Source organism: Hylaeus anthracinus, unplaced genomic scaffold (genome assembly GCF_026225885.1).
Source record: "Hylaeus anthracinus isolate JK02 unplaced genomic scaffold, UHH_iyHylAnth1.0_haploid 12001, whole genome shotgun sequence".
Taxonomy (NCBI): Eukaryota; Metazoa; Arthropoda; class Insecta; order Hymenoptera; family Colletidae; genus Hylaeus; species Hylaeus anthracinus.
The window spans coordinates 718,435-745,213 of NW_026534348.1; the positions used below are offsets into that span (position 1 = coordinate 718,435).

The 26,779-nt window shown below is 38.3% G+C and overlaps 1 protein-coding gene and 1 long non-coding RNA gene across 4 annotated transcripts in view; one reads left to right on the top strand and one right to left on the bottom strand.

Moving 5' to 3' along the window:
- Positions 1-12,407: 12,407 nt before the first annotated feature.
- LOC128891120 (uncharacterized) lies at positions 12,408-17,542 on the top strand. 2 transcript variants are annotated; one of them, XR_008460760.1, is made up of 4 exons: positions 12,408-12,988; positions 13,092-13,688; positions 16,109-16,209; positions 16,364-16,503. It is a non-coding gene; the product is annotated as an uncharacterized LOC128891120 (long non-coding RNA). The 2 variants fall into 2 exon arrangements; XR_008460761.1 differs by lacking the exons at positions 12,408-12,988; positions 13,092-13,688 and adding an exon at positions 16,981-17,542 and having other exon boundaries at positions 15,607-16,209; positions 16,364-16,886.
- LOC128891111 (protein tipE) overlaps positions 16,962-26,779 on the bottom strand; it is a 67,128-nt gene continuing 57,310 nt past the window's right edge. Inside the window, exons 6-7 of one of the 2 annotated variants that reach the window (XR_008460752.1) lie at positions 17,701-17,744; positions 16,962-17,070 (exon numbers count right to left, since the gene is read on the bottom strand). The gene's annotated coding sequence lies outside the window, so the exon portion shown is untranslated. Of the gene's footprint in view, positions 17,071-17,700; positions 17,745-26,779 lie in introns of those variants that run through there. The other variant, XR_008460755.1, reaches the window with a different exon arrangement.

Here is a 26,779-nt window from a genome sequence, read left to right on the forward strand (position 1 = left end):
ATTGAAAAATAAAATTAATTTCAAGCCGAGATTGAATACGTGCACGCGTCAAATTGATTTTCACCATACCATTTCAATTACCATTTCGATCAAAAAAATATTTCTCACCGTATATGTATAGTGATCTTGATTCAATATTGCAGTAAAATTGAGAATAATGCGAATTTCAATTACTTCACATTAATTCACACATCAATTACAGTGCGCAATATCAAACCAAAATCCAAAATAGTTTTCAATCAATAAAATTCCGTAAACGTTCAAGCTTTTCGTTATCCACTGAAAGACTGGAACACACCCCCCCCCTCCCTTAATGTCCTTTATCTCTACGTTCGTGTATCGCAGAATCGGATTCCCTCGTCCTCCTCCATATCTCCAAATCCCCCACATCTCCACCTCGAAAGTACCATACAGGAAAGTGGATCACAAGTTAGGAGAAAGTTATTCGCAAGTTACGGCAGGCTTTCCAGGACGCCACACTTGCGTGGCTCTGTACGCAGATTTTGCGGCTGTGGTAGAACGCCCGGAGTTTGGCGGTCTGCGGGTACAATCGGGGCAGACACGTAGAACGGAAGGCGGATATGTAATCCGGGATTTCCTATTTTCTCTCTTTCTGGTGGATTCGTTGTATGCTGAAAATCCGACGTGATTATCGCGGAGAAAAATGACGACGGAACGCTATCCGCCGATCGTGACCACTATCGTCGTGGTTGGATAGGTGCACGCCTGTTAAATTATACAGCGGATCGTCACATGATCCGCGAATTTCCATTCGATGCATCGAAAATTCAACGTAGGGTTGCTTTTGATCAAACGGGGTCCTGAAACACGGAACGTGATCCTGCAAATGGAGAGGACGGAGGAAGATGTGTCTTCTGTTTGAGGCTTGTCAGAGTTTGTCTCTTTTATCGTAATTTCATTTCTGGAGAAACAAAATGTGATATGATTTTGATAATGATTGATAGTTTGGTCGCCTAGAAAATGTCTACCTAGATCATTTAGAATATTCATACCTAAATAAGAAAGCCTAACATGGAATCAAGGAGAGATAATATCTGATATATTATTACTTGTTCGATCTAAATTATTAGAATCGATTGAAACATGATCACAATTATTATATTATTTATATTCATTTTACAATTCCATATTACATATAATGTATAATATTACACATTACAAGAAAATGTAAAACGTCGTAACTCAAAACATGATGGCGCCTGATAAGAATCACGTTAAATAGTTCCAAGTTTGCAAAGTTGTTGTGATTGTTGTGAATGTGTGAATGTGTGATTAGCGTTGATTACTGTATTTTTAGTGATAACGTACGAGTGCGATAATAGATGATGCGGCACTGGATGGATAAATGATTTATCGGTAATCAAACACGTTGCAGATGTTAACGATAAAATCGATTTATAAAGTGATTAGCAAACATTGGCACGTTTTGTCCGATCGGTAAATATACGATTGTATTATGGTCGTGGACGTTCAAACATTTCACGAAAGTTAAATTACCGATTGATCCAACGGCGAACGGTTGCATATTGCATAATTGCCTGTCGATTCGGGCCACGTTGGGCATCGAACTCGAGCAAATTGATGGCCGAATGCAAATCAATTTAATTGCGTTCGTGGGGAGGGGGTTAGGGGACAACCAACATCTGGAGAAAGCACGACCATACTCTTGTGAATACCTCTGGAGTTGATCAGGTTTCTGCATTCAATGGCTATCGGATACGGCTATTATTCGCAAATTTAGTGAATCTACATTGAATCTAGTCTCAAGAGAAAGCTTATCCACCATATTGCCATTCTACAGTTAAGACGTATAAGAAAATATAAAATTATTCCGAGTAATGTGAATTTTTCAGACGTACGTACTCCTTCTTTTATGTAATATGTAGGTATTATTTGGTCTAATAAATGATTAACTTCATTTGCAGCTTTAATTGTTGTTTAATTGTTACAGCAATAATAGATTGCAAGCATAATCAGCGACTCGGAGCAAAAATTATTAATAGCCACTTCGTTTAAAGTAACATCGAGGAAGATACTAACCCTCGATAGGAGCTGCAAAATCGTCCGCGAAAGTTAATTAGAAAGTAGTTAACGCCGCTTGAAATTCGCAAGTTAAAGTGTCAACCAATTTCATAAGAACGCTCCATCGAAAAGTGCTTTGAAAGTTATCCACGCTTGAACATTTCAACATTTTCCATGGCCGTAGTGCGGAAAAATTACGAACTTTTGTACAAATTGCTGCTAAACGGGAAACATTCGCGAACGAACCAACTTCGACGAAGTAATTATGAAACTATGGCAATTGCGATGATTGCGAAATAACTCCGTGAGCCGTGTGAAATAGAAAAAAGAGAATATCGGTATATCAATAGTAAAACTAGGACACATAAGAATATATTGAATTTCGACTATTAGATTTGTAGTCAATAGTAAACAATATTATTATATAATTGAGTTTGATTTCTTTTTACTCACAAAAGCAAAAGATAAATTTTATTACAATTTTTCGAGGACATCTATTTGTCCAAAGAAATTGTAATAAAACCATTGTTAATAACCTAGTTAAACCTAGTGGTGACCGAGAGTCATCTCTCGAGTGCAAAGAGTTAACTACTTATTATTTCTTGTGAACTACGTTCAACAAGAAATTATTGTATCACTTTAAATAATTTCATATTCCTAATATAAAAGCAGCCATAAATCACCCGATGAGATGATCAATTTTGAGCATATGTACTCGCCCATAGTTCAGTTAGTTCCTTCTTTTTCTTCCTTTTTTTCCATTTGTTCGCCTAGAGGAACTGGCTAGTGTTTGCAATGTAATCTGAAGCTCGCTGTTGGCACGCGATTTCTCGCGAGTATGCCGAGCGTAACGAAATGCAACGGGCTCGACGTGAAATAATAAAAGCAGTTACGCGAGCTTAATGATATAAAGGTCAGCATAACGACGTTGCGAACGTTTTTGCCCGAGAAACGAGAGGAAATCTCCGTTCGCCTTCCGCCTCGAGAATCTGAAATGCAAATTCGATCGTTCGAGGTGTAAAGAAAAATTGAGGAAATTTCATTTAGCCCCGATTAGAAAATTCACGTAACAGAATACGTGCCACTCGTTATCAACGAACTCCAGCGATATACGGGGATGATCTATGGCTCAACTTTTTCTTTCGGATATTCCAATATATCTGTGCACGTGGCGTGCCATCTAGAACCTTCCCAAAGGATCATTCTTTTCAAGGGGACTATGAAATAGTTCTACACCACAGTGAATTTACAATGACAATAAAAAAGTTTCAATTTTTGAACAGCTACGGGGGAGAGGTCCTCGAGAACTTCTTACATTTTATATTTTTGACTAGATTATAATAGTATTCAGAAGCAGGGGTGACACGTTCTTATTCAGAGGAATGTCATTCATGTTTGTTGGAAAAGTTTGCAATATACACGTATCCTTCATCGTGTCTTAACAACGCTATTCTACGTCAGAGGTACCACAGCACGCCGCCAAAGCACGTTTGCATTTCCTGATAACGATCGTTGGAAGTTCAAATACGTAATTCCTCGTGTTTTCCGCAGTCACGCCTACGCAGAGGGTTCGTCTAGCGTCGAAGGAGATGCGTGTTAACCGATTTGTACCGGAGCCATGGATGAATGCAGCCAGTCTGGTTCCACCTTCGGTTTCTAAGTACTTGGCACCGCAGGCTCGGCTCCAATTAGTCCGTCTAATTTGTGATCTTGGTTTTCCATCAACCGCCGACAGTGCGAGTATCTGGGAATAACCGAAGACGGCCAATAATTGAACGACCGATCGAAATGGACGGCTTTGGAACCCCAATTAAAAGTGATGGGCATCCTCGTGGCGAAAATGTCAGAAATTTTTTCGAACAATTAATTAGGATATTATCAAATTTATAGTATATGAAGATTTTGATAATTATTAATTGGTGGTTGTTTCGCGATTATTTTTGTAATGTTTATTCATTGATGATGTGGTATGTTTTTGTTATTAGGTTTTTTGGAAAGTATTGGATTGTCCAGAAAGTTCGTGCCAATTTTTAAGAAAAATTTCCCACCAACCAATCGATGTGTATTAAAAAAACAGATCTATAACCGCAATGGTTCGCCCCAACTGTAATCGCAAAAATGGAACATTTCAGCTGAATCGGGCTAAATCGCAAAATTAATTACACAGGACATTTACGCGAAACGACTATGCACAGGGTAACGACGCGGAAAGTTAATTAACGACGAGAAAAAAGTGCGCCGGTGGCCGATTATGATCCGAAGCAACGATACGTCGGGACAAAATGAAAACGGAAAGTCAGATAAAGCGAAGGAACAGGGATGCGCGTAAGGGTGGAACGACTCGATATCTTGCCGGATACGAATGCACCCACGACCATTTTCATCCCAACGGGGCGACGCTGGTCGTCGTTTTAACTGCTTTACGACGAAGAAGTTGTTTTTCCAGCAGTCGCGACGTCGTCGGAGGAATGATAAGGGTAGTTCGACACTCCAGCCATCGACTTTAATTCGCTGCGCTGGGAATCTCCTGGCTGCTTCAAGGCTCACGAGCGTGTCTCCTTGATTCCGTGGGATAATATTGATATACAGTTAAAACGGGTTACTGGTACGAGCTATGACGCGAACGCTGTATTTGTACACGCGGATGATCACCAGTTTGTTGTTTATCGCGCCTCGCTGGATGGAGAACGTCTGATCTGAGGACGATCCACTTTGTAGTGTAGACGATTTTAAGTGTTTTGGATCAGTTGAAATTTCTAGGTTTCCTTTGTTTATTTGATAAATAGATATTAATAAAATATTTAGTGATCATTCATGTTGAGACATATCGTATGATTTAACAAGCATATTTCAATGTTTAATTCTTCAATTTATTTTAATAGTTCTACGCAATAATTAACAAATCTTGTCTGTAGATTTTCTTCTATTATTCACTGTAATGCTTCTTAAAAAAATACCCAAATTAATTTCTAATAATTCACATTCACCAATACATCCGTCCAATTACAACATAACGTTTCAAGTATCACAAGCTCCCGTCTCGATGGAAGTACTATAAATCTTCCGACCTCGACCTCGATTTCAGTTTCAACCTAGACGCGACGGTATATGTTCTGAAAAGGCTCCCTACTAGAAATCCTTTTCTCTACGATTTTATTGCGGCGATACCATAAAACAGAAGTTTCTTAAACGGCTGAGAACTCGTTTTACACCTCTACGAGGAATAAAAAAAATCTGTAAGAACTCGATCGAATATATAGGAACAGCGTAAACCCACATGGCAATAGATGGAGTTCACACGAGGCTATGATGGGCAGAGGAAAGGAAGGATCGATTGACACAGATCCGAAGTCTCTAGGACGAGTGCGGCTGTTATTATTTTCTCCGCGCGGCAACGTGCTCGTTTCGGCGCTTTACAACGAGAAACGAATTCCTCTTGCGACGCCACGCTATTTACATAAAGACAGGAACCGATCATTCTGTCGCGTTTTATTGCTATGTAATGTGCATTGACCTTAATTCGAGACGACAACCTACGGCAGAGCAACCACTCGGCGCTCGTGTTTGCCTCGAAAATTCCCATGCACCACCAGAAAATTCTTTAACCTCTTGAATCTTTTTCTTTCTGTAAATAGAACATTTCCCGCATACCTCGAGTTATTCTAGGGTTGGTAAACACAACTGAACAAGTAAATTACGTATATACGTAAAATTTAATAATTGTATATATTTTTGGCGCAACATTATTTCTCTATTAAATGGCGTAGAAAATTTCGTTGCTCGTTAGTTTACACGCGGATGGATGATGAAAATAATGACTTTGCGGACACGAAAGATATAATGAGATTCAGATTTCATCGAGCCCTCGCGCCATAATCAAATGACGAGTGCGCGTGCTTCAAATTTCAAGTACGCGGGAAATATGTTACAGCGTGCATTAGCCTCGAGTTGCCGCATCTCTGGTATGCAACGAATCCACCCAGCGCAGTGCATTTAATGCTTAAAACGAGATCCTCCCTGTCTCAATTATCTACACCGACTGACGTATTCATCCCTCTGAATTTCACAGATCTGCGAGAAGGACGCCCAAGAATTGATTAGAGATAACCTTCTAACCATGAAACGTGTCATCCTCCGCCGTTCTCGAATATGCTTATTACGTTTGATATAAAGGCCTCTAGTACATTAAATCTTCTTTAATTTAATTTTAATATTTTCAATAACTGGACGATCTCTGGTATCGATTGTAGCACAGTATATACAAAAATCTAGAACAACTAGGGTAATATCATGCTGTAGTATATTTCAACGTCACCTAAGATTCGAAATGAGATCAAGTCGCTTATTTGAACGATCTTGTTTTCCGATTTCTCGCGGCAAATGGCAGGTAACATTTTCTGCAACGTACGACCAATGCCTTGCACTTTGCTGCATTTTACAGTGACGCCCGTATCGGAGACGTCGATTCATCGTTGATCGCATCCCGTCGCACTATAACGTGGGCCTGGCCTTAATTTGATGCGAGGACTCTTGGATACAGCACATTCAGTCGCATAAGTGCGCATCACCGGATGAACCTCATTTTGTCACGAGGCATTTTCATCTTCCTCAACTCTGCGAAGACTTCCGAGGATTCTACTAGCCTCTCTTTTGTATCATTTGCATTCAATTACAACAAACACCACGTTAATTTATATCAACGTATACACATTTTCACTTGTTTAGATATATTATTTGTAGTTTATTTACACTGACCTTGCAATTATCTTTGCACACATCAAGTCTGTAAAAAAACATAGTGACTACATACATGAATAAGGAAAATGACGAAGAAACATTTTTTGGGTATGTTTGTACGATGTTCGTTAGAAGAAATACGTGAAACGAAGAGGCGAGTCCTCGGCCGCAATACGAGAAAAAAGGGACAAATAGTCATCGATTGTAATATATGAACTGTCGAGTATTCTCGAGCGAGTGGAGGTGAAGAGTGGTTCGATACTCGTCTTTGTCCCGTGTTCTCATTCCTGACAAATTGTCACGTCTCGAGAAGCCACTGTGTCAGTTACGACATTCATCCACCCACAGAAGAAGAACTCGCTTTATAATTCATGCTATACTTGCTTAGTAAAAGTAGGGTACCCAAACCCTTTTAAATCATTTTTATTTTGGTTTAAAAGAATTCTGTGGTTTTTTTGTGAATATAACCTGACTACGTACTCAATACACACATAGTACACAGGTACAAAATATAATAATAGTACATCCAGTAGCTTGAAATCGATACAAGCAACCTTCTTTTATGCAGCATATATATTTCATTAAAATAATACCAAGATTCCCAAAATATTCAATGAACAGACCGAAAGAAATGCTTGCGCCAAACGATACCCCACTTTCAATGTACATATACAAAAACCTCGAGTACAAAATTCTCCAACGCAACAACATCAGAAGCACACTTTTCAAAAACAGTAAATTCGCAAAAAGCTTGCGCACGGAACCGTTACACGAACATTTATCAAACCGTCGCACATCATTACCTCGCGACTGATTGAAACGTTTCATCGGCCCGTTGAATGCCGTTCTCTGATCCTCTCCCTCGCCGCAGATCACTTGCGTTATCATTAGACCGGCCGTATGGCTCTCTTTTGATAGGAGAGAATCCATGCTGAAAACCAAACACGACCCGTTTGACAGCGCCTCGTCCTTTGTGCGTGCGTCAGCTGCGGTTTGGTGACAGATTATGACGCGGTCGCAGCCGTGCATTCAGCCGTATCCACGTTGACAGGGAATAACAGGCCGATGAACTGATTCCGTCGCCGCAAATTCATCGTGATTAAAAGTCACGGTGATATCGGGATCATGCGCTATAACGAGCCTCGGTTACCCCGTGGCTCCGATGAATTAATTAAAAAAATTTCGAGACCCCCTCGGCCCTCTTCGCTCCAACGACCTTCTTTCGTCGGGAACTTTTTTAATAGTAACGAAATTCGTCCACGGAGAGTTTCGGTCGGAATTTATTTATTTAATTATTCGGACGCAGACGGAGCGCCACGGTTGGAAAGGAGAGCAGAGGGAGCGTCGATACACTTTTTTTTCTGGCATTGTTTCGAAACAATTCTCACGGTTCTCTGCTTACCAGGCACTCTACTACGAAGTAACACGTTCATCGCCACGTGAATATTTACGAACATTGCTAGGAGGATCAAATTTTGTTTCGGGTCGATTGAGACTTACAGAATTTAACGTTTCTCGTTGTATTTATTTTTACGACGTTATCGAAATTCATGAATGTCAACCAAATTTATTTTCTTTAATATATCAAATTCGAATTCTTTTAAATACATTTTCTAATTAATTTTAATCCATCTGAGTATTTTGGCTGTCTTTGATGTAGATTGCGTTTCAGAGAATACCTCGGCGTTACGAGATTCTTTTAATTGTAACAGCGAAAGCAAGTATTTCCCAGGAGTTAGGGTCTGATGTGAAAAACGCCAGGATTGAAATTAATTTCAGTAACTCCCACGGATAATACAAATATTCGGAGGCTACAGAGTGAATGTAAAGTGCCTTTGAAATTTCAACAAAATCCGCGTTGCAGAGCACATTGTACAGCGCACAATTTCGGCAAAGGGAAATGAAAGTTTCTGACCGAAACGGAATTCCGAACGAGAATTCGTAGCTCTGCTCGTAATCTGATTTTTAAGCTCTGAAAGAGGACTGAATAAAAAAATTCGTCGGCGTCGCATAACGCGAGGTTTATAATTCGTGTTATTTGCATAGTCTAGGACAGTGTTTCTTAAACTTCGTTACACTCACGGTCTTTTCGAATAAACGAACAAAATTTCGAATTGAATAGAATTAGTTTTCTTAAAACCGTGTTTATGTTTTAAATATCTTACTTTATCTTACACAACCTTTTTAACTTTAGTACATTCCAAACGACGTTTTGTACGAAAAATACTTGCTGTATTACATTTTTAACTGCATTCTTTTTACGTGAGATATCATTTAAAATTCATTGATTTCAATACAACAGTGAATTTTTAAACCCTCTCTCTATACAGAGTGACATACAGTGAAATGTCGATAATCTAAATGTCGATTAACGAGAATGCCAATTACCTGAATACCAGTTACATGAATGATCGATTATCTGATAATAGATCGGAACAAATTGATTACAATTGTCGCACTAGAATTGTCATCTAAAACTGCTTGCACTACGAATAGTATACTTCTGTATGCGTGTCATACATATGTACACGATACAAAATGATAATCAACAGTGAGTGAGTTGCATTTGAAATGCGTAAATTATTAAATATCCTTCAATCTTTAGTCAGGAAATTCCATATACATTCCATGTATTTTCTATATTTTGATGTTGAAAATAAAAGAACATAAAGTTACTAGTCATTTCTACTTTGCGCATTGTATGTAATATGAAATTCGATCCCCTTCATATACCTGGGGGAATACCGTACCTGAACGATAAATTGACGATTTAAGTTTCTCGTCCGTAATAAAGGACTCGTTGTAGTCAAGCGAGTGGAATCTTCGATAACCTTGGAAGGAATAATGAGAAAGAATTTCGATCCACTTTCGAGTCTTAGAATACTATCAAGTGCTCTTGTCGACTCTTTGAAGGAGCATTGAAGAGTTTTTCGATGCACCCTGTAGCACATTCAATTGCGACAAATTCGTACATTCAAGGAGCAAAGTACCAACTGAAAACTGCCGTTCGAACAGTCAGCACTGTTGACAGAGGTGCTGTAACGATACAGGGAAATCCCTGTCAGCACCTTACTCAGCACGGTGACACTGCTACGCTGGAATTTATTGATTGATTTCCAAAACAGCGGACGCTTGCACCCCTAATTTGCAACGTTTTTTCCCCGTATTCATTCAGACCTCTCCTAACGTTTCTCCACAATTTATTTAACATCAAATAATTACTGTGTATGCGTTTTTCATGACTCTTAGTTTGACAATTCAAGCCTGTAATTTTTGTCACGCTCTGCTTAAACAGATTTATTTTTAATCAAACAATTCGCATTTCACGCTACTGTTTCGCACGACTCGCCATCACTGTCGTTTGATTGATTATGAACGCAACGTTTCCAGCGTAATCACGTTATATAAATCATTTACTCTCTCAATTCTCGAAATTCCGATATTTCATATCCTCTGCTGAAATTGCAATCCAAACGACGCGTAGCCTTAATCCTCGTTATTGGGCAATAACAACCAAGAATAAAATTTCCAATTAAATTATCTCACATTCACCCTAACAATTTATCACCACTTCCAATTTTTATACATCGATCACCCCTCTCGGTAAATTCTTGATTGTCTTCGATTGACCTTTCGCAATAAATTAATTTGCGAATACTTTCAACAAAACTGTAATTATAAGACGATCTTATCGATTAATAAAAAAGTGATTTTATTTGATTTATAGTTCAACATTTAGTTCAAATTTGCTATAAGATACTTAATTTGTAATAATTATTAAACATAAAGTATCATGTACTGGATGATATATTGTGGCCATTTTAATTTTCTGCAAAACGAGAACCGAGAAATTCATTTAATCCAATAGTTACGAACATTTTCATGCCAGAAACTAAGCTGTGGCAACGCTTCTGCTCAGCGCGACCGCTTTACGCCTTAAATAAGGAAAACGAGTAAACGGTGTGGCGGTGTACGAATGCATGCAGCCAACTACAGTTCCAATGAAAGGTCCTCCCTCGCACGGGCGAAAAAACGCCAGCTGTTAATGATTTTACGGCGTCGTTACGCTCCATAAATCGCACGGTAACTGACGTTAAACGGGCGCGCGTACGAAGTTTCACTGCTGAAAAATCCGCGTCATGGTCGAGCACGACGACGAACGGTCGAGCATACGCGTGCGACGTGTGTCCAAGCGACGGACTAGATTTCCATCGAGAGCTCCAACCTGGCCGCATTGTTTCCCCAGGGCGATAAAACCGTCGATACGATACGATCGTCGACGAAGAAAAAACACGTTGGCGCATCGCGCAAAAAATTCGCGAGAATTTGTCACGCTTGCGACTACTCGGTGCTTTCAACCTGCTCGTATACCTAATTCTTTTACAGAAAATTGTTGAATAGAACAAATTCTTGACACGTCTTGATTTATTTTTAGTTCGATAAACGTAGTTGAATTAACGGGATTGAGGCAGTGAGATTGTTTAAAAGTATTCTTTCTTTGGGAATTAATTCTGAGAAAATGATATACGTCAATATAAACTACATATAATAAACAATATTTTTAAAGTAATTGTCGTGTTACCTTTGATATGCAGAGTACATTCAATCATGATGCTACGATTGATGAGCGTCTATAATTCAGGATGTGTGTTACAACAAATGCTTCGCAAAGACGCCGTGACCGTAACGATAACAGCCATTAGGCGACCTCTCGCACACTAGGAATTTAGTTTCAGCAGTGACTAGCGAATAATGTGGGATTACAAGGTTAACCATTGTACATTCAAATGAAAGGACTCAACACCTACCGTTGGACAGAGAGTACATGGAATGACAGACACCTTTGTTTATTTGAGCTATTATCCTCTTTGCCCGAACATTCGTCGTTCCAACTACATAGTTTGCATCGCACAAATGTAATTAACGATTCACGACGTGTACCTGGTAGTCTGAAACTACAAGATAATTCACATTTAATTAAAGTTTGATCTGTGTATTCATGGATACAATAAGAAATAGAAATATAATTGTCATGGAAAATATAGAGTAATTCTAGTTAAAGGAACAAATTGTGGTTGGAAAGTAGAATTTAATTATCTCCATTATCTCGTGATGAGACTTCCTTCTCAAATGCATCGATTCATTGACACCATGTAAAACTTTCTTTTGGGGTATCTCTTAAAGTTTTGTTAAAAAAAAATATTCCCCCTCGTTACTTTCACAAATTTCTGTCAACTACTTATTTATCTATATGTATATATAAAGATACATATGCATGTCTACTATGACAATGAGATCCGCTAGCCTATACAATTGACAAACTATACTAAACACCTACATGGAATACCTGAAAAGACCGCGGGTTCTCCAATCTCTGGAATCGTTTGCTACTGCTCTTCGCGAATGCCCCGAGGCCTAGTCGATTCCTACCTTTTCAAAGTCGTGATGCAAGAGGACAGAGCGTTTCTACTGCGTGTCAGGGCGTGATTTATGCGGCAGATACGATGAAACCAGTTTATGCAAATATTATCGCAGTTGAATTGGTTTGGCATCACGCCCGGCCGCGCGTGCCACTGAATCTTGCAACGACGACTGGGATTTCTGCTGCATTAGTCTTCGGTCGCCGGTCAGGATACACCTCGTGCCTACGGCTTCGTCCTGGAAAGATTTAAGGGTCGTATGCCACGGGAAATAATTAGGACAGACGTGTTTGGCACGTGTCCGTGGACGTCGTAACACGCCACCAGAGAATTACGATTGATCGCTTTTCGCCCGAGAGTGTCGTTATTGGCGTCCTGTTCAACGAGATCGATGGACTTTTCAGCCGAATTGGCTCCGAGGCTGCGGACATGCCTCGACGATTGCAGGATTTTTAAATTCCTCCATTGTTTCGGTCGGATCTGACCCGGCCTCTGGTTTCTACAATTGGGCGCAAGAGTTTGCAACACGACAATAATGGGTTAGGCGTGAGTTCCAACGACTTAGGTGAATGGTTCCATGCTGCGAAGCTGCAGATCATACGTGAAACGGTGGGCAAGCGTTGCGGAAAAATACGGAAAAATTGCCCAACGGAATATATTTCGGTCACTGGTTCGCCAACTGTGCCACTGCCTCTCGAACAGCATTTTGCGTTTCGGAGAACGTAAGACAGGATTCTAGACTCGATACAATTTTCTGTAGAGAGTTTTGTGTGAACTTACGAATTCAGGTAGATGATGTGTATTTGTATATTCGTTGGACCAATCGACTTGGTCGTGATATAACTTTATAGTGCCGTTAGAGGCAATTAATGATTTCTCAAGGTTGCGTAGGCAATGGCTGGATCAGCTGGAGAAATGAAGCGGTCCTCGGCGCGAGCGTGACGAGAATGCTTCAGCGACGATTCGCACGGCCGATCAGCCCAATATTTCGCGGGCTCGCGAAAACTGGAGCGTCGACGGCGCTTCTTCCTTTTTCGCGCTTCCGCTTTCGCCGAGATCGATAATTCATGCACACTCGATTGACGGGGGTGCCGCGGGTAGCCCTCCCTTAAAAAGTGGAGCATCAGTCGTAACTGCGCGACAGCAGAAAATCTGAAATCGATATACTCCGAAGGCCTCGCGAAACTCGCGTATTTGTGCCCGCCTTCGGAACCTTGTCAGCAAGATCAAAGCGAAAGAAAGATTTCTGCCATCGACGGGGCACCGCCGAGGCCTCTTTGAATCTCGCATCGTATCGGAGCCGTCTCCGTCTCCGTCTCTTTATCCGGAGGACGTTTCCGTTCTATTTTTATTTTTTTTCGACGCAATTACGTGATCGCTGGAAATTTCAAGTGGGCGGCAGACGCGATCGTTCCACGAAGTAGAAGCACAACACCCTCCATTATCTATATTAATAAGAAGTCTGAAGAGAATCGATCCGAATTTATGGTACGTTAAGACCAATGTAGTTTATTAACGAAACTTTGTGGCTTTATATTGGGGCTATAAGGCTGTGTAACATACTCACGTTCTATTAACATAGAGAATAATTTTATTACGATATATATTTAACAGCTCATCGGTTCGAGAATAAACGTCTATTTGCATGCATCAGCAACGTATTATATTAGATTCGAATTAGATTGCTGTGTAGCTTGCAATCAAATTATACTGTAATTATGCAGATGAACGAAACTATTTCCTTATACGGTTCTAAGCTAACTATGCTTCTGATTGCAAATTCAATACGCATTATATTTGCGTCGCGTTCCCATTCCTGTCACGTGTTTGTAGTCAATGTGGCTCGTGTGTAACACGAATGCAAGTTATGTGCGACACGAGTGTACAATTACTCATGCAGTAATACATGAAGTTTGCCATAAGACATTTCAAGTAAACCAGTCAATTTTTATGTTTATTCAACAATTTTTTATTGAGGATTATTTCCACATAAATTACACATTTTTTACGACTACATTAATTGTACTACACTTTCGGCTAGTCATCAATTTTGTAAATTCTTTTAATTTCCTCATGACTTATAACTTTAATTAAGCTCTTCCAACAAAGCTCATCGTGAATTAATATAAAAATAGTATATCCTGAAGGTTCCAAGCATATGCACTTCAAGTGGCCTAACTACATAGTTAACCAGTTTGCAGAATAGTCTACTCGTAACAACAAATTTATATCACCCATGAACACACTCATCTACCGCGCCACTAGGTTATGGCACGATCGTGTATATCCTGAAAAAGTTTCATAAAATTTTTCCCGTGCGATGGAAGTTAATTGCAGTGCTGAACTTACAAACTCTCAGACCCCTCGACTTTATGATTCTTAGCGTAGTTTATCAGTAAAATTATTTGGAGTTCGAAAATTATCGACTCCTGGAGAACATTTACCGATACGAAGTACTCCATAATTAGCGCGAAAGTGTTTCTATGATAATTGAAATGATAAATTAACGATCCGTAAAATTTATTTCCAATTCTTGATAGGAGTTTATTGAACAGCTATACAGGGGGGTTCACATAAATCAGAACTTGTAAATAACTTTGTTTCAAAGATACACTAAAATGGTAACGACATAATTGTTTACATTCTTTGTTATGAAATTTACATAAATTAGACTTTTCATTTTGTTTAATAATGGTATAAAGTTGTACCTCGCATTTTTACTATTGTAGATTCTTATTGCTCTTCTAGTACATGAATTTTCATCTATTTTTTCTTCTTTCTAACCGAACACATTATTTTTTAAGAAAGTTATTTAGGTTTGTTCCTGTCGATCCACTTTTCCCGTCCGCTAAACATAATTAATAACCCAATTCACGCCAACTTCGCGACTAACGACGGTGATGAAAAAAGCTTGTTGGTTCGAGGCATTACTTCCGAAAATAATCTCGGCTGGCGGAGAAAGTAATTCCGAAAATAAGCGACGACGAGTCGGGGAATAAATCCGCGGACGTCGTGACCAGGTGCATTTGATCAAGTTCGTGGAAAGATTGCGAGGCAATTACACATTCGTCGCGGATTGCGTGCTCATACGTTCCACGGGTAACGTGATGTTTTGATGTACATCGTGGGGCTCGTAAGCGCATTCACGGTTCGGGTGCATGTCGCAGACAGCGCGTACCGAGGCATTTACGATGGAAAGTGATAGCGGTCAGCAGTTATGCGCGGCCAATGCAAGCGATCCAGGTCAAAGTTATTCCCATCGTGGCAGTAAACTATAAAGCAGTCGGCCGATATGAGTCTCGGAACCCTACTTTCGTCACCCTTTTTGTGTCACGAAACGACCCGCTTTTAAATCCGAAGAGGCGATATCAACACCCCTCCCGTCGCATCGCGATCTCTATTTGCATTTTCACCTAGACGCGTCGGAAAATTCAAAGTTTAAATACAATAGAACCTTGACAATTCGAATTAATCGGGAGACATGTTCAAACAGGGAATTGTTAGGTAGGAGAATATTTTGTGTGTTGTGATGTTACTGGTCTTCGTTTATGCAATTGAAAAAATAGAAAGTGAATATTGATAATGACAGTCGTAAATACTGAAATTATACATAACTTTTGAACTTATGACAGAACTAGAAAGTGATATTCCGATTTCTCTACATTCTGTGAAGCAACGAAGAAGTGAACGTGAAACAAAACACTGAAAAACGAAACTACGTTTACTTTATTAATCGCAACCAATCTTCGATTGATTGAGCATCGGCAGTTTACTGTAATACCTATGACCCAGCGAAATCGAAAGATCTTTAATAAATTATCTTTAATAAGATAAATTGAAATTTTTTAGCGTTCGTATTGTTGGAAGCTTCCCTTGCCAGCCTTAGTTCCAAAGAGATTTAATTTCAGATTGGAAATAACTCAATTACGGAAGTAAATCGAGGAAACTTTCAGGACCCCGTTGAGAACTATCGTAACTGTGACAGAGACATGGTTCTGCAGCGAATAATGTAAATAAAACTAGTATTTGTGACTGTACAGTAACATTCTTAAAAGTAAAGTGTGCAACCTTTAGAGACACTTTAATTAAATACGTTTGGTAAACATATGTATATTATTTAAAACTTTACCCAACATATCACATATGTATTTCTTAATTTACAGGTTATCGTGGTACATTCTACGAGTTTCTGGAGAATAAAGGAAAATGGAGAAATATTCTTACATGACCAGTTGGGACAGACGTGACTCGAATTTTCGTTGGAGCATCAAAATTATTGGCCGATTTCTAGAGAGTACATTACGTTTCATACTTTAAATAAAACTAGGTTTCGAAGAACAGAAAGTACGTGAAGAATGTAAAGTATGAACTGTTTTGAAATCGTCGTATGGTTGAGAAAGGAATATTACTTTCACGTATATTACTTCCATGTATTTTATTTATCTATTAATTTTTGTATATGTCCACTTTATTTATAATTTTCTAACATGAAACCTAATACTTTTCAACGTGTCGACCATATTTCCATCTACTGTCAAGAGAAACCACTGCCTCAAAGAAAGTGACGATAAGAATATAATCCAGAATCATCTGTCGCGTAGACTCTGGCTTTCTTTTCCCTGCCTAGTTCCCTTTGCCACGAATGAAAGGGACAATTCTTCTAGCCTTCACGGACAAAGGCACGCGGTTAGCTTTTGCCTCCGTCGCCAAAAAGGAATGCTACTGTTTTCTTGGTTCTTGGAAAGCTTGCTTTAAAACTCTTTGTGATGATGTTTCGCAGCTGCCTTGAACGTTGTTCATCTTTGGTCGGTAACTCAGCGAACCGTTCCCATTCAGACTCTAGCATCGTCGACTTCTTTATTGAAAGATTCTAGGAAAACCGAAAGAAATTTGAAACACAGACCAGTTAGAGGCAAAAATGAATGGAGCAGCGACGAGTGGAGGAAGCTACTCCATTTCAGAGCTGTGCTGCGAGGATCTAAAATAGATGAGTATAATATATTCACGAACGTTGTTTGATTTTGATACACAGAAAGATTCTTTGTAGCTTTCCAGAGGATTCTATGTATAGTCAATATTATAATGACTACATATGTTAAAATTTTATATAATAAAAGTATCATAGATACCATGCAAGTACAATAAAATAAGTATAACATCAACAAACCATGTTTTAAAATAATGTGTCGAGAGTTTCATTCGTTCAGTTGCAATACAAATGCAGAATACGAAAACAAATAACAATCGACACCTGAACAAATTCTATCAATCGCGAAAGACGTCGGAGATTTTCGCTATAAAGTTGTAAAAATTTTCAACGACTCGATGAACCCACGCGCGAGGCACTCGACCCCTTCAAATTGAAGAGCAGTTATAAAGCCCGAACGTTCCCACTCTATCGTACGGCGGAAAAAAAAATATAAAATGAATGTACTTGGAAAGTGTCAATCAGTTGCAGTTGAACAAGTTATAAAAATTATTCGCCATAGAAGAAGTGTACCTCGAAGCGTTTCCTCTGTACTTTTCCACCGCCGTGATGGAGTCCTATAAACAGAAAGTAATGTAAAAAGTACGGGAATGAAATATTGCTTCGAGGACAAGGTGGAAAAACGTTCAGAGAACAAGCATTCGCTTGTGAAGTTTTAATAAGCTCAGCGGCGTTTAAACGATTCCTCGTTACGTTATTGGACGAGTCTTGTTTCAAAACAGACCAACTCTTTTTTATTCTTATGGCTATTTCACAATATCTTTTCAATATAAAAATTCGACAAATGTTATCATAACTGAGGGTTCACTTGAAATTACTTAGGGTTGTCTCTACTATAATTTCATTCGAAACTAACTTCATTCAAATCAGGAAAATTACAGAAATTATTTTAATCGGATTTCATTGTTTTTGCCAAATTGATGTTCTGGTTCCATCGAAAAGGAGAGAAATTTTAGGCAGCGTTTTTTTTTTTGTATGAATATTATTCCATTCATCCGTGTTCCCGATCGATCAACGAATCCTTTCATCGGCTCTTTTCATTCAATTCTGACAAGGACTGTAGCAATACATTTGAAACAAAGTAGGTAAATTTAATTATCCAAATGGCCTGTAGGTATCGCGTTATTTGAAGCTGGAAGACTTTATTATAAGTTAACCTGAATTATTGTTCCGAGCCGTTAATTTATTACCGATTTCCCACGAAAACAAACCCCCGTTGTTCTTCGGTACTGCTAATATACCCTCCGATACTTAATGCAACTTCATTACCGTCTATTTATTATACTAAATGAGATAATTCTTGTTCAACGTCGAAACTCATTTGCATTAAAATCCATTGTCATAAATGGAACATTGGTAAATTTGCATTGTTTAACCAGTCCATTTTAACAGAAATAACAATAATTATGTTTAATATTAAGGTTAATATTTGTTATTTTTATCAGTAGATAAAATTATTTTATTTTGTGGAGATTGATTTTGGTTGGGACTGTAGCAATTAGTTTAACGTAAATCTTGTAGAATCGGGGATTCGAGTTAGTGCGAAAGCTTTTCCATTTGGAATATACTCAGCGTGCCGAGTTCGGAGGCTCGGTGTGGTTAAAGAGGAAGTCGACAGAACAAAATAGGCCAGTATTCTACTGCACATCCGTTCAGGAAGCCATTTGTAATGCGGAAAAACGAGCCGCGAATCGATCCACCGCGCTGTCGACTTTTGATTGCATCGAAAGATATTTTCGCGACGTGGAAAACTTTATGAATTTATTCCACTTTCAAACAGTAAAACTAAAATGTTTAATGTTTATAACGATAAATAATAAAATGTTTCCTAAATGATTTTCACACTTGAGACTTTTCAAATGAAAGTATCCAATGCGTTTTTTTCCTGGATCTCCAAGGCTCTCTAACATCTGCTATTAGTTGTCACGATCGAGAGCAGAGGTGAATGGAAGGATCGATAGTATCTACGTCTACCAATCGTCGAACGATCCAAATTTAGGCGGCTGCCTCCTAGTTCACGGTCGGCTCATAATTTATGGATTTACATTTCTGGCACGGAGTGATGGGGGTTCATTGAAGACTCCACCGCCGCGCCCAGAAACTTGAATGGCCAGATGGGATATACGAGGTGAGCCTGCCGCACCCTTGCAAATAAGTAAACGGCCGGGCAGTGACGCAAACCCCCGCGATTAGGTTGGATCTGGTGTTGAAAAAGGGTCGGTCGGCTGTTGATCGAGGGTGAACGAAACCCGTTAGAAAGGGATGGATCAATGGCGGCACGTTGAATGAAAGGAGAACGATTATCGAAACGGGGGCGGGAATACATTGCCGGTGTAACGCCCGAGACCGCGACTAGTAGGTAATTTCAAACGGGATTGCTATCCACGAGAGGCGAATTCGAGACGCGATTAGGGGTAGAGAGACTTGTTTGAAATTCGATCAGGGGATTTCATTTTTCTCGCGACACGAATTGGAATCGGAGGAGACAGATTCAATCTGGTGAACCGAAAGTGTTCGGTATTTGATCGATTCCATTTGACAGTTATACTTGATCAGGATTCACAAGAACTGGTTAAGTTGAACTTGTATTTTCTTGATGTATTCGTCCATTTGTTTATGCATTTATTTGTTCATTCATTCAATCAGTAATTCATCGATTTCTTCGTTTATTTGTTTATTTAACCATTAATTTATTTATTGACACAAACATGATATGTAACTGGCAATCTTTGAGAGGTCACTATTGCGTTGATGAAATTTTCCAGCGGTCGATAGAAAATTTTGCAAGTGTCGGAAACACTGTTTGAGCAACGATCATCCTACTCCTCCTGGAATTGCATCGGGAACGAAACTCTCACAGTTGGCATACATTTCATAGTACTCTTGGGATTCGTCCTAACAATGAGGAGCATGAAAGGCTATATGCTAGTCTATAGAATATGCAATCGTTCTGTGGAAAATTCACAGCGTACATATAGATAAAATGCTTCCATTGGAAATTTTCGAAGGGTCTAAGAAAGAAAAATTCGACGGAACGAATCGTATATCTCTGAGAATACTGCCATCCTTTATACTAACATCGTCACTGGTTTTCTAAAGAGAACAAATTTTCCATATCTCAACCGTAAGAATAATTCCTCTTGAATTATATCAATTAAAGCATGCCAAAGGTTAAACAATTGATTTTAGTAGAATTCAGCAAATCAAATACAGTTTCGAAAGAACAAACAACTGCCAGTGGTAGAGCAATTCGTTTCTGGATTTACTTCACGCACGCACCATGAACGAGCGGGAATTATGTTTAAACAACGACACAATTGCGCGGTCCAAATATTTATTTTTACTTTGAAGTATCGCCCACGCCGGAAGCGCTAGGTAATTGAATGCGGGAAAAACTACTGCCAAAAATATAGGAGGAACAAAAAAAGTCAAAGCACCTAATTTAACAATTTAAGAATAATATAAATAATAACGAAGCACTGTATCGTTATTAAAAACATATCAATTTACAATCAGACTGTAGTATGAGAGAAGAACAAAAAGTGTCAGAATCGCAGCCAAGGTGATTGAAACAAGTGGAAGAATACACAAAGCGCAAATGAAACTTAATAAACAGAAGACAATTTTCTTGGTAATTGTCGTCAAATATTAGAACGTTTGCTTTTCATTTCTTAGTCGAACAGCGACTATTTTATTTATCCAAGCTACTCAAGGAATGAAGGATCTGTTTACGTATTTTTATCGTAGACTGATAGCGCGTCGAATGACGCAATTTTTCTGGCATCTTTACGACACAGATCGATCTGACTAACGTGTCTGACTATCATTCGTTATTTCTACTTGCGTTGGTGTCTGTAAACACTAACGGTGGCATGATATTATTTGTCTTAACTGGTTCTAGGTAGAAGATAGTAGAACCGACAGCAGACAGATAATTTACCTTCATTACTGTTTACACACACCACCGCAAGTAGAAACAGCGAGCGATGGTCAAACACGTAAGCCAAGTCGTAATCTATTTCATAAATATGAAAAATTGATTTTCTGAGAAAGAAAGCATTTGATGCAAAAGTTTTATTCTTTTGGTACAAAAAATGTGTTCACGTGGAATTAAAAATTATTTTCATTGATATTAAATTGTTACGTTAGTGCGGGGCACAGTTTAGAATAATAATTCTCCATTAATTATATTTACATATTTAAGGTGAAACAAAGTAGGTACTGAATGGAATCGATTTGAATATTAATTATATTATTATACAATATTATCTTCATCTATTACTAGTGAATATCAATAGTTTAAATAAAGAAAAGCGTACCATCAATTACAAAACATTCCCTACTATTCAATTTTATATTTGCTCAAGTACGATACATATAAACACAAATAAACAAGAGAAATAAAACTAAATACCACAATCTCAACCAAAAGACGAATATACGCCATATAATTTTCTGATTTAATACTCATAAAAAGAAGAGGATTTTATTGAGACATATATACGTTTGTTCCTTGCGGCGTGGAAGGCAAAACGAAAATGGAGCGGAAAGTGAGGGAAATAAAGATCACGTATCTCGGAGAACGAGTTCCCTTTTATAAAACGTCACAGATCACCTTTATTGTTGTTCTATGTAACACGTGTCGCTGGTTTTACAAAATCAGGAATCTCGTATGTCGGACATGTACATATGTATAACTTTACATATAATAGTTTTACGCTTGCGTCAACATGTATACGCTTCTATGTAACATTCTCGTTACCTGAGGTAACAATCAGTCGCCGGCTCGCTCGACAAAACTCTCTGAATACTTCTTCTCGAAAAATACCATCGAAAATGTTTATTCGCGGACTTGCGTGACAATTGCTCAACGACTTTACCTGGAAAATACTACGTTGTCACAGAGTATCATCGATTCTCAATAAACTGCTTCCTGGAACGTTTCAATACAAGTCCAAACCTACGCATGGAAATTCATTTAATGTATTGTATGTTTCTGTGAGAAAGGAATCAGTTATTTCTTGTAAGAAATTGTTTCTTGGCAACTTTGTTATGTTGAAAGTTAGGGTTTTCGATACGTGAAAAATGATCTAAACGTTTAAAAACACTAGCCTTTTCGGTCAGTTTTTCTTATGTTCGTCGTATAGAACTATCAAGAAATGGGGAATGATAATGCTTGATCACCTTCGAAGTGATCATAATCAAAATTGAACAACCAGGAACGAAGATTTTACAGAATTGATTTTGAAAATCACGAGTCATTTCTATCAGTTTTCAATGTACTGGTAGCGCGCAGCTATCAGAAAGGAGGGAATGATAACGCTCGAAGCGCGATGTGATCGATGCGACGCGGGTCACGGGAATCGCACAATGCTCGTTATTGAGCCATCTAACCGCCGCTGCACGCGCACAGACTAGCTCTTACGAACACACAGACCTGCGACCGGAAAACAATATCCCTCCGTCGAAATGCTAATAACGAATGTTTCATTCCGTTTCGCTGTAAACGCGAGCGCGAATATTTTATACTCGTCCGTCGGCCTGTTTATCGACAATATTTACTTGGACAACCGGCGCACTCGTGCCCAATTTTATTAATTTAGGACGAAATCGAAGCATCGAATTCTCTATAAACGACAGAAATCCATTTCGATTTCGAAGTGATGCATTTAAATAACTAATGTGATCTCCTGAGTAGATATTATGGTACCACGTTAATTAGAATTACTTGTGATTGACAGAAAAAAAACACTCTAGAATCGATAAGTGATTCTATATTTTCACAGAAAGGAAATTTCTAAGTTTTTGCACCATTACAAATTTCTCTTTGGAGCAATTTTCTGGCTAGACAAATAAAATCGTCCATTATATACGAACCAATTCAATCTCAGAATCAGAAATATGCATAAAGGTAAATTGACGCGTCAACGTTATCATCAACTTCGTTTCTTTTCATAAATGTTTAGAATCCGTCTATGAATATTTCGAGCCGATTTCAGTGAAAAACCTTGGGTCGGAGAGAAAATGAGAAAAAGCACGCGTTTGATGAATGGTTTGGAGAGGTTCGTTTCGATAGCGGCGCACGTTCCCAGAATATTTTCCCGGAGTGCTTCTCTCCAGCTTTTGATCTTTAATTGATTTTACATTTTACGGAGAACGAGAAGCACCGCGATGAAACTGGATGAAAGATTGATTAAACTTGTTACCGTATGGTCCGCGCCTTCGTGTTTCGATTTTATTTTCATGACCAATTAACTTCTTCATGGCGCAGACGCACGAGATGGAGTTCGTGAACATTCGCCAATGCCAATTAATTTTGATATTTTTTACAACTGTGTGCGTTTGTCGATAGTACTTGAATTTATTTATACTTGCAGGCAATGTGCATGATATTTGGAAGTAAATTAAATTAACGATATATAATATTATTCTTTTCTTATAAGATATGTATATATTTATGAATATTATTTCTATTTCAAAAGATATTAAATGAATATCTTCATAAATTCATAAATACATATATATTCACATAATATCTTTGAAAAAACGAAAAATATCACCAAGTTTATTTCCATATCATAAATTAAACCGTGGATCGCAGTAAATTGAAAAGCATGTTAATTTTATATAAAGTACACTCACGGAAAGCGATTTTCCACCACCATGAAAAAAAACAATCACCTTACTGACACCACACGAGCTCCATTTTTTCAAAGCTTTAAATTTCGTCGAATTCTGAACTTATCAAACTCGTGAGTTTAAGGATCAGGGGGCAGAGTGGAAAATTAGAAAACCCGCAGTAATGGGCGGGAATACGGGTTCCATAACGACAGAGCTGCTCGACCATTTCGTTTCTGAGATTCTTCGTTCGTCTAGCCGCCCCTTCCAGCCCTGTCTCAGTTTTCCCTCTCGGCTTCTGTAATCTGGGTTACTCTACAATTAAGGTCACGACGGTGGAACAGCGCTCGAAATAAGACAGCGCCGGAACAGAGATTCCACTCGACGATGGAACGATGCGCCGACGTGCATGCGTGTTTAACTGAGAGCTTGAAGATCCCGGGTCTGATACACATCGATGATGGCTGAGAAATCGAGCAGCCATCTATTAGTTTCTCATTTCGATATCCCTGCCAATGTGCTACTTACATCGTCCTTCGCAGGTGTTTAGGTCGCCAGATATCAAATTTCCTCAATGAATGCATCTTTTTCACCATTATCGCTTTTCGTGAGTGGTAATTAATATTTACGTGAACGTTTTCCGCGTAAAATAAATATGTATTTTACATTTATAAATATATCTATAAATATATGTATTTATATCTATAATTACATTTATGAGTATAAATTATAAATATATATGTGTTTTAATTTGTATGCTTCATTTGAAACCAATCTTCCATTCAAATGAACGTAAAGCAACACAAAAGTTGTTAACATATAACTTAATTTTCATTTAAGTAGACTCAAGCCGTATGTCCTCTCTTCCCGCAGAAAACTTGATTCCTCGGTCACGAAAAAGCTGACAAGACTAGTAGACGTAAATCTTGTTCATCAGCCAGGTTGTACCTTAAATTGAAACGAAACCAGTAGGCAACTTTGTCCCGAAAAGATTGACGTTTAAATTGAATCGCAGTTGAAGCGGTACACACTCGAGAATAAAGTATAAACAAATGCTTCCAATTTGCAGTAAATCAGAAGTTGAGCGAGCGTCGCACCTGTTTAATTTCAATCCCAGCGTTTCTGGTAATTTGACTTTCATGGATATTCAGATTGTTCTTGGTCTGAGCGGGGGCTCGATCGATTTTGAATCTCGCGTGTTTTATCTTGTCACATATGCGCTCAGAACCGCCACGGTAGAAACATCGATTAACAGTCGATTTCTCGACGTAACGTCGCATACAATAAAGTGTCTCTCTCACAATCGATAAAACTCAACAGCGCTATATATATAATGTATATATATATATATTTATGTATAATTAGTAGAAACGAACCCTCTGCGATTTAGACCAGCTAAATGCCAACATCGGGCGGCTATAGAATACTCTTAACTCTCGACTGATAACATATCATCGCGTTTATCATAAACTCCATTCAGCGAATTTCAACTTGGTTTTTGCTAGCCTACAGCTCTGCCTAATTTATATGGCGTGTCTGTAGAGGGGTGCACGTTTACACTGCCGACCACGAATATGGGAACGACTCCATGCACGGAATTTATCGCATATTTTCGTGAAGCAAACTTAGCGGCATTATCACTGGCCTCATTTTCATTCGTCAACGCCGATAAATTATCCGAGAAATTCGCGACGCTGATACAATTACGTGTAGTTACATTCGTTGAAAATTATAGAAGGTTACACAGCCGAGTATATGTATTTATGGGTTCGCGTCAATATGGAAAATACGCACGGAACGTACGCGGAATATATCTCGTAAAATAATATAATAGTATTAATATTTCATTTTTGCGTAAGTTTAGTATGTCTGCACATGTTTTCCATATTCATATCAACGCGTAAAATCTGTAGTGTAATTGCAATGAACTGGAGGACGTTGTGAGTTATAGCGAAAGCTTTCTTTTTATCTTCGTTATGAAAATTGACGATTTACGATTCGCATCCCAAACCTCTATTTTAATTTATCAAGACGGAAAGATAACCTTCTGTAATCTTCTACGAATGATTCCTGCATTTACATTAACAATAGCCACTGCGGACCTTTTAAAGCAAACATGAAAATTCGCAAGCAGAGTCTCGGAGCAGCTCGTGTAACATATTTCGTCGAATAGATGTTACATTGAAACTGATGTAACAGGAGAGAAATTTCAATGTAACGTCTGTATGACAAACTATATATACATATATATGTATATATACATAGACATTGTGAAATTAATGGAGTTTCCAGAGCAGTGTTGGCCATATATATAGTGATATATTATTATTATTATTGTTATTATTGTTATTATTATTGTTAAATATATACATCTAAGAATTTATATTATAAACATACAAACAAACATGTACGTTTATAGTATAATTTGTTAGATATATGCACATACATGTATAATATACATAATATACATACACATGTATATTCTTAATGACATCGTATCATAATTGTTGGATATACTATATATACATGTATATATAACAATTTATATTACATACATTATACATATTATACATATACACATATCTATATATATAGCCTACACATATTCCTTTGAAAACTCCCACAATTCCATAATGTCTGTCACCATCATCAATTCCACCAAGCAAGGCAATAATTCCTTTTCCATTTAATAACATAAATATCTATCATCTGAAAAAAGAAATTCTCATTTCCCATGCACATGCTCGGCACTGAATGTCCGCGTGTTTGTCCGTGTATGACAACGTGTACGTGTCCTGTTGATAACTTTTAAAACGCTACGTAGTTACGGGGAGAGGGTCAACTCCTTTAAACTCGCCGTCCTCTTCGATTTATATCCATGAATGCGATCGACGAAACGAATCCATCACGCGGAATGTTCATCCTTTAACACGTTGATCTTCACTAACGAACTGAATTAATTCATTCCGAAGGT